This window comes from Arachis hypogaea, chromosome 4, assembly GCF_003086295.3.
Source record: "Arachis hypogaea cultivar Tifrunner chromosome 4, arahy.Tifrunner.gnm2.J5K5, whole genome shotgun sequence".
NCBI classification, from domain to species: Eukaryota; Viridiplantae; Streptophyta; class Magnoliopsida; order Fabales; family Fabaceae; genus Arachis; species Arachis hypogaea.
This window is the reverse complement of record NC_092039.1, coordinates 26,415,468-26,430,309: the sequence shown is the minus strand read 5'-3', so window position 1 is coordinate 26,430,309 and position 14,842 is coordinate 26,415,468. Positions and strand designations below refer to the sequence as shown.

The 14,842-nt window shown below is 34.6% G+C and overlaps 1 non-coding gene across 1 annotated transcript; it reads left to right on the top strand.

Annotated features, from left to right (window-relative positions):
- The first annotated feature begins 5,352 nt into the window (after positions 1 to 5,352).
- On the top strand, positions 5,353 to 5,456 carry LOC112798670 (small nucleolar RNA R71). The gene has a single exon (XR_003200271.1). It is a non-coding gene; the product is annotated as a small nucleolar RNA R71 (small nucleolar RNA).
- The last annotated feature ends 9,386 nt before the right edge of the window (positions 5,457 to 14,842 follow it).

The following is a 14,842-nucleotide window of genomic DNA, read 5'->3' as shown; positions in this document are numbered from 1 at the left end:
TTAACTCCAGACAGCAGCATGTACTTGGCGTTCAACGCCAAGTTACGTCGTCAATTTCCGAATAAAGTATAGACTATTATATATTGCTGGAAAGCTCTGGATGTCTACTTTCCAACGTCGTTGAGAGCGCGCCATTTGGAGTTCTGTAACTCCAGAAAAGTTATTTTGAGTGCAGGGATGTCAGATTCCAACAGCATCAGCAGTCCTTTTGTCAGCCTTTTTTCAGAGTTTTGCTCAAGTCCCTCAATTTCAGCCAGAATTTACCTGAAATCACAGGAAAACACACAAACTCATAGTAAAGTCCAGAAATGTGAATTTAACATAAAAACTAATGAAAACATCCCTAAAAGTAGCTTGAACTTACTAAAAACTATCTAAAAACAATGCCAAAAAGCGTATAAATTATCCGCTCATCACAACACCAAACTTTAATTGTTGCTTGTCCCCAAGCAACTGAAAATCAAAATAGGATAAAAAGAAGAGAATATACTATAAATTCCAGAATCTCAATGAATATTAATTATAATTAGATGAGCGGGACTTGTAGCTTTTTGCTTCTGAATAGTTTTGGCATCTCACTTTTTTCTTTGAAGTTCAGAGTGATTGGCATCTCTGGGAACTCAGAATTTTGGATAGTGTTATTGATTTCCTAGTTAAGCATGTTGATTCTTGAACACAGCTACTTATGAGTCTTGGCCGTGGCCCTAAGCACTTTGTTTTCCAGTATTACCACCGGATACATAAATGCCACAGACACATAACTGGGTGAACCTTTTCAGATTGTGACTTAGCTTTGCTAGAGTCCCCAGTTAGTGGTGTCCAGAGCTCTTAAGCACACTCTTTTTGCTTTGGATCACGACTTTAACCACTCAGTCTCAAGCTTTTCACTTGGACCTTCATGACACAAGCACATGGTTAGGGACAGCTTGATTTAGCCGCTTAGGCCTGGATTTAATTTCCTTGGGCCCTCCTATCCATTGATGCTCAAAGCCTTGGATCCTTTTTACCCTTGCCTTTTGGTTTTAAGGGCTATTGGCTTTTTCTGCTTGCTTTTTTCTTTTTCTTTCTATTTTTTTCGCCATTTTTTTGTAAGCTTTTGCTTTTTCACTGTTTTTTCTTGCTTCAAGAATCAATTTCATGATTTTTTTCAGATCATCAATAACATTTCTCTTTGTTCATCATTCTTTCAAGAGCCAACAATTTTAACACTCATAAACAACAATATCAAAAGACATATGCACTGTTCAATCATTCATTCAGAAAACAAAAAGTATTGTCACCACATCAATATAATTAAATTAAATTCAATGATAAATTCGAAATTCATGTACTTCTTGTTCTTTTGAATTAAAACATTTTTCATTTAAGAGAGGTGAAGGATTAATGGATTTTATTCATAGCTTTAAGGCATGGTTACATACTAATGATCATGAAGTAGAGACACAAAACATAGATAAACACAACATTAAAAACTGAAAACAGAAAGAAATAAAGAACAAGGAATGAATCCACCTTTAGTGGCGTCTTCTTCTTGAAGGACCAACAATGTCCTTAAGCTCTTCTATGTCCCTTCCTTGCCTTTGTTGCTCCTCCCTCGTTGCTTTTTGGTCTTCTCTTATTTCTTGGAGAATGATGGAGTGCTCATGATGTTCCACCCTTAATTGTTCCACATTGTGGCTCAAATCTTCTAAGGAGGTGTTGAGTTGCTCCCAATAGTTATTGGGAGGAAAGTGCATCCCTTGAGGCATCTCAGGGATTTCTTGATGATGAGCTTCCTCATGCATCTCTTGAGAACCGTGCATGGTCTCTCTTGCTTGCTCCATCCTCTTCTTGGTGATGGGCTTATCCTCTTCAATGGGGATATCTCCTTCTATGATAACTCCAGCTGAGTAACACAGATGGCAAATAAGGTGAGGAAAAGCTAGCCTTGCCATGGTGGAAGACTTATCGGCTATTTTGTAGAGTTCATTGGAGATGACCTCATGAACTTCTACTTCCTCTCCAATCATGATGCTATGAATCATGATGGCCCGATCCACAGTAACTTCAGATCGGTTGCTAGTAGGAATGATAGAGCGTTGAATGAACTCCAACCATCCTCTAGCCACAGGCTTGAGATCCAGTCTTCTTAGTTGAACTGGCTTGCCTTTGGAATCTATTCTCCATTGAGCTCCTTCCACACATATGTCCATAAGGACTTGGTCCAACCTTTGATTAAAGTTGACCCTTCTAGTGTAGGGGCGTTCATCTCCTTGCATCATGGGCAAGTGAAACGCCAACCTTACATTTTTCGGACTAAAATCTAAGTATTTCCCCCGAACCATTGTGAGATAGTTCTTTGGATTCGGGTTCATACTTTGATCATGGTTCCTAGTGATCCATGCATTGGCATAGAACTCTTGAACCATTAAGATTCTGACTTGTTGCATGGGGTTGGTTAGGACTTCCCAACCTCTTCTTTGGATCTCATGTCGGATCTCCGGATACTCATGTTTCTTGAGCTTGAAAGGGACCTCAGCACCTTATTCTTTGCCACAACATCATAGAAGTGGTCTTGATGGCTCTTGGAGATGAATCTTTCCATCTCCCATGACTCGGAGGTGGAAGCTTTTGTCTTCTCTTTCCCTTTTCTAGAGGATACTCCGGCCTTAGGTGCCATTGATGGTAATGGAAAAACAAAAAGCTTATGCTTTTACCACACCAAACTTAAAATATTGCTCGCCCTCGAGCAAGAAAGAAAAGAAGAGAAGAAGAAGAAGAAGAAAATATGGTAGAGAGGGAGAGAGGTAGGTTCGGCTAAGTGGGAGAAGATGGGTTTGTGTTGTGTGAAAATGAAGGAGAATGGAAGGGTATTTATAGGGAGAGGGGAGGGTGTATGTTCGGCCATTTTGGGTGGGAATGGGTGGGAAATTGATTTTGAATTTTATGAAGGTAGGTGGGGTTTAAGGGGAAGAGTGGATTGATGTGAGTGGTGAATGGGTAATTGGGAAGAGGAATTGAGGTGATTGGTGAGGAGTGTTGGGATTTGTGACATGGGGAATACAAATCACAAAAATAGGATTAGGAGGTAAGGTGGGAATATAGTAGGTGGGGATCCTGTGGGGTCCACAGATCCTGAGATGATCCTGTGGGGTCCACAGGATCCTGAGGTGTCAAGGAATTCCATCCCTACACCAAATAGGCATGTAAAATGCCTTTGCACACCCTTCTGGCGTTTAAACGCCCATTGGTGCATGTTCTGGGCGTTCAACGCCCATGTAAAGCATGTTTCTGGCGTTGAACGCCAGTTTCATGCTTGTTGCTGGCGTTCAGCGCCAGCTTTTCTTCTCTGGGCACATTCCTGGCGTTCAGCGCCAGAATGTTGCTTGTTTCTGGCGTTCAGCGCCAGAATGGTGCTCTGTTCTGGCGTTGAACGCCAGCCAGATGCATCTTACTGGCGTTGAACGCCAGCCTATGCGTCCTCCAGAGTGTGAAAATTTTTTTCTTCTGTTTTTGACTCTATTTTTGATTTTTTTCGTGACTCCTCATGATCATGTACCTAATAAAACACAAAATAACAATAAAATAAAATAAAATAAAAATTAGATAAATAAAATTGGGTTGCCTCCCAACAAGCGCTTCTTTAATGTCAATAGCTTGACAGTGGCTCTCATGGAGCCACAAGGTGATCAGGTCAATGTTTGTGTAGTCCCAACACCAAACTTAGAGTTTGGATATGGGATCTTAACACCAAACTTAGAGTTTGGTTGTGGCCTCACAACACCAAACTTAGAGTTTGACTGTGGGGGCTCTTCTTAACTCTGAACTGAGAGAAGCTCTTCATGCTTACTCTCTTTTGTCACAGAGGGATGGCCATGTGCCTTAAACACAAGGTAGTCCCCATTCAATTGAAGGACTAATTCACCTCTGTTGTCATCTATCACAGCTCCTGCTGTGGCTAGGAAAGGTCTTCCAAGGATGATGCAATCATCCTCTTCCTTCCTAGTGTCTAAGATTATGAAATCAGCAGGGATGTAAAGGCCTTCAACCTTTACTAACACGTCCTCTACTATTCCATAAGCTTGTCTCAATGACTTGTCTGCCAATTGTAATGAGAATAAGGCAGGCTGTACCTCAATGATCCCTAGCTTCTCCATTACAGAGAGTGGCATAAGATTTATCCCTGACCCCAGATCACACAGAGCTTTTTCAAAGGTCATGGTGCCTATGGTACAAGGTATTAAGAACTTGCCAGGATCTTGTTTCTTTTGAGGTAAAGTTTTCTGAATCCAAGAATCTAGTTCACTAATGAGCAAGGGAGGTTCACTTTCCCAAGTCTCATTACTAAACAACTTGGCATTCAGCTTCATGATAGCTCCTAAATATTGAGCAACTTGCTCCCCAGTTACATCTTCATCCTCTTCAGAGGAAGAATAGTCTTCAGAGCTCATGAATGGCAGAAGGAGATTTAATGGAATCTCTATGGTCTTTGTATGAGCCTCAGATTCCTTTGGATCCTTAATAGGGAACTCCTTCTTGTTTGAAGGACGTCCCAGGAGGTCTTCCTCACTAGGATTTTCGTCCTCCTCCTCCCTTGTGCATTCGGCCATATTGATCACATCAATGGCCTTGCACTCTCCTTTTGGATTCTCTTCTGTGTTGCTTGGGAGAATACTGGGAGGAGTTTCAATGACTTTCTTACTCAGCTGGCCCACTTGTGCCTCCAGATTTCTGATGGAGGATCTTGTTTCATTCATGAAACTGAAAGTGGCCTTTGACAGATCAGAGACAATATTGGCTAAATTAGAAGTGTTTTGTTCAGAATTATCTGTTTGTTGCTGAGAAGATAATGGATATGGTTTGCTATTGCTCAGCCTAGTGCGTCCACCATTGTTAAAGCCTTGTTGAGGCTTTTGTTGATCCTTCCATGAGAAATTTGGATGATTTCTCCATGATGAGTTATAGGTGTTTCCATAAGGTTTACCCATGTAATTAACCTCTGCCATGGCAGGGTTCTCAGGATCATAAGCTTCTTCAGAAGCTGCCTCTCTAGTACTGTTGGATGCATGTTGCCATCCATTCAGATTTAGAGAGATCATGTTGACCTGTTGAGTCAACACTTTGTTCTGAGCCAATATGGCATTCAGAGCATCAATTTCAAGAACTCCTTTCTTCTGAGGTATTCCATTATTCACGGAATTTCTCTCAGAAGTGTACATGAATTGGTTGTTTGCAACCATGTCAATGAGTTCTTGAGCCTCTTCAGGCGTTTTCTTTAGGTGAATAGATCCACCTGCAGAATGATCCAATGGCATTTTTGAAAATTCAGAGAGACCATAATAGAATATATCTAATATGGTCCATTCTAAAAACATGCCAGATGGACATCTTTTGGTCAGCTGCTTGTATCTTTCCCAAGCTTCATAGAGGGATTCACCATCTTTTTGTTTTAAGGTTTGAACATCCACTCTTAGCTTGCTCAGCTTTTGAGGAGGAAAGAATTTATCCAAGAAGGCAGTGACCAGCTTATCCCAAGAGTCCAGGCTATCCTTAGGTTGTGAATCCAACCATATTCTAGCTCTGTCTCTTACAGCAAAAGGGAAAAGCATGAGTTGTAGACTTCAAGATCAACTCCATTCGTCTTTACAGTCTCACAGATCTGCAAGAACTCAGTTAAAAACTGATAAGGATCTTCAGATGGAAGTCCATAAAACTTGCAGTTTTGTTGCATTAAGGCAACTAGCTGAGGTTTCAGCTCAAAGTTATTGGCTCCAATGGCAGGAATGGAGATGCTTCTTCCATCAAACATGGACGTTGGCTTTGTGAAGTCACCAAGCATTCTCCTTGCATTATTATTATTTTCGGCTGCCATCTCCTTCTCTTGTTCGAAAATTTCTGAAAGGTTGTTCCTGGATTGTTGTAATTTAGTTTCTCTTAATTTTCTCTTCAGAGTCCTTTCAGGCTCTGGATCAATTTTAACAAGAGTACCTTTTTTTCCTGTTCCTGCTCATATGAAAGAGAAGAAAACAAGAAAAGAAAGAGGAATCCTCTATGTCACAGTATAGATATTCCCTTATGTTAGTAGAAGACGAAAGGGGAGAAGAATCCAAACACAAGGGATATAATGAGTTCAGATTTTTAGATGAAGAGAGGTGAAGAGAAGTGTTAGTAAATAAATAATTAAATAGAATAAGAAAAGAGAGGGAGAATTTCGAAAATAATTTTGAAAAAGGGGTTAGTATTTTTTGAAAATTAAAGATAAAATATAATTGAAATTAAAATTTAAAACAATTAATTAATTAAAAATAATTTTTGAAAAAGAGAGAGGTATTTTCGAAAATTGAAGAGGGAAAAGTAGTTAGGTGGTTTTGAAAAAGATAAGAAACAAACAACAAAAGTTAGTTAGTTGATTGAAAAAGATTTGAAATCAAATTTGAAAAAAATAAGAAGATAAGAAGTTAGATAAGATATTTTGAAATCAAATTTTGAAAAAGATAAAATTTTTGAAAAAGATAAGATAAAAGATAAAAAGATTTAATTTTAAAATTGACTTAACTAACAAGAAACTACAAGATAAGATTCTAGAACTTAAAGATTGAACCTTTCTTAACAAGAAAGTAACAAACTTTAAATTTTTGAACCAATCACATTAATTATTAGCTAATTTTCAAAACTATGATGTAAAAGATAAGAAAAAGATTTTGAAAAATATTTTAAAAAAAATTTCGAAAATTAATAAGAAAAAAGGAAAAGATTTAATTTTTGAAAAAGTTTTGAAAAGATAAGATTTTTAAAATTGAAAATTTGACTTGACTTGCAAGAAACAACTAATTTTTAAAATTTTTGACTAAGTCAACTCAAATTTTCGAAAATTTTGAGAAAAATAAGGAAAAGATATTTTTTTTATTTTTGAAACTTTTAATTATGAGAAAGAAAAACACAAACATGACCCAAAACATGAAAATTTTGGATCAAACACATAATGCATGCAAGAACACTATGAATGTCAAGATGAACACCAAGAACACTTTGAAGATCATGATGAACATCAAGAACATAATTTTGAAAAATTTTTGATGCAAAGAAAACATGCAAGACACCAAACTTAGAAATCTTTAATGCATGGAAAATATGAATGCAAAAGTGCACATGAAAAACAACAAACAACACAAAACAAGAAATCATCAAGATCAAACAAGAAGACTTTGTCAAGAACAACTTGAAGATCATGAAGAACACTATGAATGCATGGAATTTTTGAAAAAATGCAAGAAAAATTTTAAAAGCATGCAATTGACACCAAACTTAAAAATTAACACAAGACTCAAACAAGAAACACAAAATATTTTTGATTTTTATGATTTTCTAATTTTTTTGTATTTTTATTTTAATTTTTTTTTGAAAACATTATTAGAAAAACGAAAAAGAAACGAAAAATTTTGAAAAAGATTTTTTTGAAAAGAAAATTACCTAATCTGAGCAACAAGATGAACTGTCAGTTGTCCATACTCGAACAATCCCCGGCAACGGCGCCAAAACATGGTGGACGAAATTGTGATCCATATTCTTTTGTACTTGTATGAAATCATTATTATGGCACCAGTTGAATTCACAACTCCGTTCAACTAACCAGCAAGTGTACTGGGTCGTCCAAGTAATAAACCTTACGCGAGTAAGGGTCGATCCCACAGAGATTGTTGGTATGAAGCAAGCTATGGTCACCTTGTAAATCTCAGTTAGGCAGATTAAATTGGTTTATGGTTTCGAAAATTAATAATAAAATAGAAAATAAAAAGGGATAGAAATACTTATGTAAATCAATAGTGAGAATTTCAGATAGGTGTATGGAGATGCTGTGCTCCTCTTGAAACTCTACTTCACTACTCACTCTTCCTTCAATCCTTCTTACTCCTTTCCATGGCAAGCGGTATGTAGGGCATCACCATCATTGGTGGCTACTTTCAATCCTCTCGGGAAAATGATCCTATGCGCTGTCACTGCACGGCTAATCGTCTGGAGGCATCACCCTTGGTTGATGGCTACATCCCGTCCTCTCAGTGAAAACATTCCTATGCTCTGTCACAGCACGGCTAATCATCTGTCGGTTCTCAATCAGGTTGGAATAGAATCCATTGATTCTTTTGCGTTTGTCACTAACGCCCAGCCTTCAGGAGTTTGAAGCTCGTCACAGTCATTCAATACTGGAATCCTACTCGGAATACCACAGACAAGGTTAGACTTTTCGGATTCCCAGGATCCTACTCGGAATACCACAGACAAGGTTAGACTTTCTGGATCCTCATGAATGCCGCCATCTATCTAGCTTATACCATGAAGATTCTGTTGGGGAATCTAAGAGATATGCGCCCGGCCTAGAGTAGAACGGAAGTGGTTGTCAATCACGCGCGTTCATAGGTGAGAATGATGATGAGTGTCACGGATCATCACATTCATCAAAGTTAAGTGCAACGTATATCTTGGAATAAGAATAAAAGAGAATTGAATAAAAAGTAATAGTGATTGTATTGAAACTTGAGGTACAGCAGAGCTCCACACCCTTAATCTATGGTGTGCAGAAACTCCACTGTTGAAAATACATAAGTAAAAGGTTCAGGCATGGCCGAATGGCCAGCCCCCTTGAGTGATCAAGAGACCGAATAATCAAAGGCTAAACAGTCAAGAGATTAAACTGTCAAAAGATGTCTAATACAATAGTAACTTATCCTATTTATACTAGACTAGCTACTAGGGTTTACATGAGTAAGTAATTGATGCATAAATCCACTTCCGGGGCCCACTTGGTGTATGTTTGGGCTGAACTTGATCTATCCACGAGCTGAGACTTTTCTTGGAGTTGAACTCCAAGTTTTGACGTGTTTTGGGCGTTCAACTCCGGATCATGACGTTTTTCTGGCGTTTAACTCCAGACAGCAGCATGTACTTGGCGTTCAACGCCAAGTTACGTCGTCAATTTCCGAATAAAGTATGGACTATTATATATTGCTGGAAAGCTCTGGATGTCTACTTTCCAACGCCGTTGAGAGCGCGCCATTTGGAGTTCTGTAACTCCAGAAAATTAATTTTGAGTGCAGGGATGTCAGATTCCAACAGCATCAGCAGTCCTTTTGTCAGCCTTTTTTCAGAGTTTTGCTCAAGTCCCTCAATTTCAGCCAGAATTTACCTGAAATCACAGAAAAACACACAAACTCATAGTAAAGTCCAGAAATGTGAATTTAACATAAAAACTAATGAAAACATCCCTAAAAGTAGCTTGAACTTACTAAAAACTATCTAAAAACAATGCCAAAAAGCGTATAAATTATCCGCTCATCAGTGAACCACATCATACTTCCTCAAAGTAGTTCATATCAAAGGGTATATTATACTGACACTCTTATTTTGTATGCCCTGCTCACTAAAATAGAAATTTCCTTTGCTGATTTGATGGTTAGATACATGTTTGACTCTGTTAGAAGTGTGAAAGAAAAAGCCCTTCCCTATGCCATGTTTCTAACTTGTATTTTTTAGCATTTTGGGGTTGACTTGTCCAATGAGGATTGTGAAAATAGACATTCATATCTAAAAGGGGGTGGTTCAGTGAAATAGCATAAAGGACCTACTCGTTCTGAGATGATAGTTCTAGATGATGATAAAGATGAGTTCATTCCTAAGGAATCTCCTCCTCCTTCTACTGAAGGCACTTCCATCTCTACTGGATAAAAATTTGCTCTGTTTAATATTGTTAGAGATGTGGTCCAAGAATTTGTCTCCCAATCCAATCATATGATTGCCATGAGTAAGGAACAAAGAAAGCTAGCAAGCAAACATGATCATTTCCTCCAAAAATCAAGGGATAGAGTAGCTGTATTTATGAAGTTCATTGATAATCTTCAACGAGATGAAGATCATGCCTCTGATGCTGAAGAGGAAGCTGATTCGGAGGGAACTGGTTCAGATGCCTAGATTTGTCTCATGAAGCTGCTGCTGTCTGTTCACTTTTGTCTCATGAAAACTGTCTCTCTTGTTACTTTTGAACTTCTGTTTGTTATTCCGAATGACTGTAATACTTTAACAACTGCTGCCTTTACTTTAAATTAATTTGATGTTTTAGACTGTGCATTGACACTCTCTTGCAGATTATATGGTGTTGTTTTTTGTTTACTTGAGTTTGACTATTTTCCACCCTTGATGACAAAAGGGGGAGTAATAGCGCATGAACAGTAGAAATGTGAATATTTGTTTATTTTTTTGGTTATTAATTGCAGTTGCTATAATGTTGCTGGCATAAAAATTTGATTTGCAAAATTTGATACTACTGTGATTTTTTTGAAATAAATTTTGGAAATTGCTTCTATGTTATATTGATTCCAGTCTTAATGTTATATCTTGGTTAAAGCATGATCATTTTCTGAAATAATTTTTTCAAAAAGTGCTAACATGACATGCTGTATTTTGGGCTGGTTTGGTGTTGCTAGTTGTTTAAACTTCCTTAGTCAAAGTTTAATTATATGCAGCTCTCTATTGTGCTTTCTATAAGTACAATGTAAAATAGGAACAAAGAGGAGAGAATAAATTTAGGGGGAGCTACTCATGGAAAGGAAAGGGGGAGTAACACAAAAGCAACATCATTCAAAAGTAAGTTTTTTAACCTTACTCAAATTCATTTCTTTTTTATCATTGTTTAATTATGTTTGTCATCAAGGGGGAGATTGTTGAGTTAAGAAATTAACTAATATAATTGATGATGACAAACATTAGATTATTAGGCTAATTATCCAATTAGTTTTAATTGAATTTGGTTAAGTGTTGCAGGCCAAAATTAATATACTAAGGCAGCCCAAATTGATTGAAAACAAAAACAAGGCTGATGGACTACAAATAAAAAAGAAGCCAGAAAAAATCAAAGAAATGAAATCAGATGGCCAAGAAAATCAAATAGGTTGCATGAATCAAACCAATCCAAGCCCGTATCCATCACTCCGAGTTGTTCCCTCTCATTTTCTTTCACCAAAAGCAACGTTCACTTTTTCCTCTTGGTCAAAAATCACAGAAGTAAGAGAGTTCTTAGTTCCTAAGCTATTCACAGAAGAAGAAAGAAAGAGAAGGCTAGGCAAAAAGGTTGAGGTCAAATCAGAAAAAACCAAACCAAATCAAGCTAAGGCAAAGGTTAAAGGTAACATATTTTCTATTGCATGCATATTGCTTTCTTCTCTTCTTTCCAACTCTCTACCAGTCCGAAATGAAATACATGGGAAAGATGATCTCTGTTCTTCACTGCTATGCATCTACGGTCATAAGTGTGTCTTGGGGACCAAGTTGTGTTTCAATGGCCAAGATCTGGGCTTACTATTGAAAATATTTGTTTCTGCTGATTATGTGGCTTTTGGTCAACATGAGGAGGTCAAAACCAAAGTTCCTATTTTGAGGATTAATGGAAAAAAGTGAGATGGGGGTTGGTGTAGTGCAAAGCTCGAGAGTTGACCTAGGAGAGAGAGCAACTCAGCAACATGCAAGGAGATACAAAAGAATTTGGCTCACTATTCAGAGGCTAAAGAGAGATAACCAGTCTTTTGAGACTCATGTTCTGAGAAGAGTTCTCTGAAGAAGTTCATCAACTTGGACAGTGCTTCCTAGTCAAAGAAGCATTCCGCCAAAATCAGGAACTAAATCAGAGGCAAGCAAGTCTGGTTTATCACATAGCAAAGAGGTTGTTGAAGCATCAATCTCCTTCATGTTTTACATATTGTAATTCTCTTTTTAATGTTTATCTTTATATAATTTCATGAGATAAAAGGCTAAATGAGAGAGTCATTGAAAGAGCCTATGAGTGAAAAGAGGCAGAGAGAAACACTTGAGAGAAAAGCCTAGAGTTATTTCAGATTTCTTTAGGTTAAGTCTATGTCTTGTATCTTGTACATGTGAGGTACCCCTTTCTTAGTTGGGTTAGCACTAAGAGTGAAGAGTTAGATATTAGCATAACCAAGTCAAGTTAGGTTAGAAAATGAGTGTGAAAGGATTGTGTCAATCCTGTGGAATTGGTGTATGTAATATTTTAACTATAGTGAAAATAACAGTGGTGGAGACTGGACATAGGTTGCATTGCACAAGGCAACCTAACCAGGATACATAATGGTGTCAGCTTCTCTCTTCTTTGCTCTATTTTGTTTTTTGATATTCATGAGACAAAATAAAATTATCTCATAAATTTTTCGCTGCTGAGTTCAAACAGATTCAGATTGCAAGTAAAAGGGTTATTTCATTAAAGTAAACGAAAGTCATAGATTCAACCCCCCTTTCTCTAAGCCTTCTACAACCTTCATATTATTTTCGTCAATTATTCTTTCTAAACTGTTTAAACAAATTTAAATAATAGTGTATATTAAAATTAATCAATTTAGCTTTGTCTGTTAGTTAATATATTAGTTCGCTTAAATAATATTTGATTCGAATTTCACCTTATACACAAATATTTTTACACAAATACATAATGACTGATTTTAGTATGTATATAGCATTTGTTATAAGAATAATACTACATGATCAATAAATATTATTATTTTTTGCCAGTACTTGAGTAATAATAATTTGTACCCAAATTTATATAAATTTGTACATAAAAAATATATAATTTTCACCTATATTTATCAAAGTTTGAACACATAAATAAATATAGTTTATATCCATATTTTTTAAAAATTTACACTTTACACACATAAATTAATAAAATTTATTTATTAAAAATAATTTAATATTTATACTAATTAAATAATAACAAAAAATATTAAAAATTACTGACCCAAAAAATTTCTCTTTTGCTAATACCTTAATTTTGTTTTTCAAACACTATACTATGAGATCGTCAAGATAATAAGTTTTAATCAATGGTCATGAGTTTAAGTTTTAACAATGAATTTTTTCCTTTGAATATGAAAAAGGAGATTTAAAGAAAAAAATAGCTGGACACTATGAAATTAAAGAAAATTTCTTAATCCCTATATATATATATGATAAATTATTAGCAGTATTTGTTTAATTATTTTTTACATTTTAATATAAAAGATATACTTTCTAAAAAAAAAGATGTAGTGTTATTTAAGTTAAAAAATAAATTAGCTTTTATTACTTCATGGCTTTATACCAAGCATACAAAATCCAATAAAACTTTATTATGATATACTTTATGATTTATTATCTTAACTTTAAACAATTGCAATAATTTGTTAAAGAAAAATGAAACTTCATTATAATCCTTAAGAAATTAATTTTGTATTAGCATTTTCCCTAAAATAGTAAATAATATAGATAAAACTAAAAGTATATATTTAATTATATCTCTTATTTTATTTATATAAATAGAAGAAATAAGAGTAGAATTTGAACTATCTCTTGAAAAAAGAAAATTATATATTCTCTAAATTTTGTTATACCATCTCATTATATTTATTTTAGAATTAATGTTTTATTTTTCATAATAGTTTGTTGACAATTAAATTAAAAAATATAAACTTATAACTATTGTTTTTATCTCAGGTTGAATTTTGTTCTTAAAATTACATTTTTTAAGAATGATATTAATTATGCCACAAATCATATAATAAACAATTATTCTCTGTCAAACATAACTTCTATGTGCGCACACACATATATTTCTAGCCAAGTACCGTGTATTTTTTCTCTTTATTTAAAAATCTAAGTATCTAACATTTAATAATAATAAAATATTTTTTTCTAAATTAACATGTATTCTCTGTCAAACATAACTTCTAATAAAACATTGTTTCTTATAAACATTAGTCATTTATTGCAGAAAATAATATCCCTTAATTATAATTATAATTATTTCCAGTAGTATATGTTAAAATAATTTATTTGGTGAGAAGTAATAACATTACAATAAAATAGTATTTTTGGAATTTTTTAATATTTGTCGACTGTTTTAATCGTCACTAAATATTTTTACAACGATTAAAAAAAATCATGGATTTGAATGTTATCCGTTGATATAGTGACAGTTTTAGATCACCATTGGTAAGGAGTGAGGAGTGTTACTAAACTGTTTGTGACTGTTTTTGAAATATAAAACCATCACTAATTTATAACACTTGTCAAGATATTTTTTATATTGTATTTCGTAACGTTTTAAAACTGTCATTAAATTACTAAATTTTGTGACCATTTTTTTTTATATTTTGTGACTATTTTAAATTGTCATGAAATTTTCAGCATTTGAAACCATCACTAGATTACTAATTAATGTGACAGCTTTTTTTATGTATTTAGTGATTGTTTTAAACTTTCATAATCTCTCCAACATTAAAATTTTCTTTATTATAAATAATAATTTATACATATCTACCAACAAAATAATAATTTATTTCTATTATCAAAAGTTGAATTATCCAAAAATAGCATTGTATTTCAACAAATCCAAACTCAATTCCACAAGTTTTAGAAAAATAACAATAATATATTTCAAAAGTTGAATTCTACGAGTTTTAAATAGTCATAATCCATAAGATGTAAATTAAAAAAGTTTTAACTTGATCTAAACATGTAAAGCTAACAATTCAATCATAATTCTTCTTTAAATATTGGATGATCTATGTTGTTGAGGACCTTGATATTTTTATATTAGCCTTGTTCTCTTCATACCTATAAAAACATAAAAGAAATAAGAGAAAACTATATTATTTAAAACAGAGAATACTAATTATGTATAGGTTCACATTTTAGAAATTATTTTGTCATTACTTACACAAACTTCAATATCTTTTACACAAGCATATTTCTCATCGTAGTTTTCATTGAGGATAGAATTTAAAAAATATCATCTATAACTATCTTCGTCAACTTTATATTTATA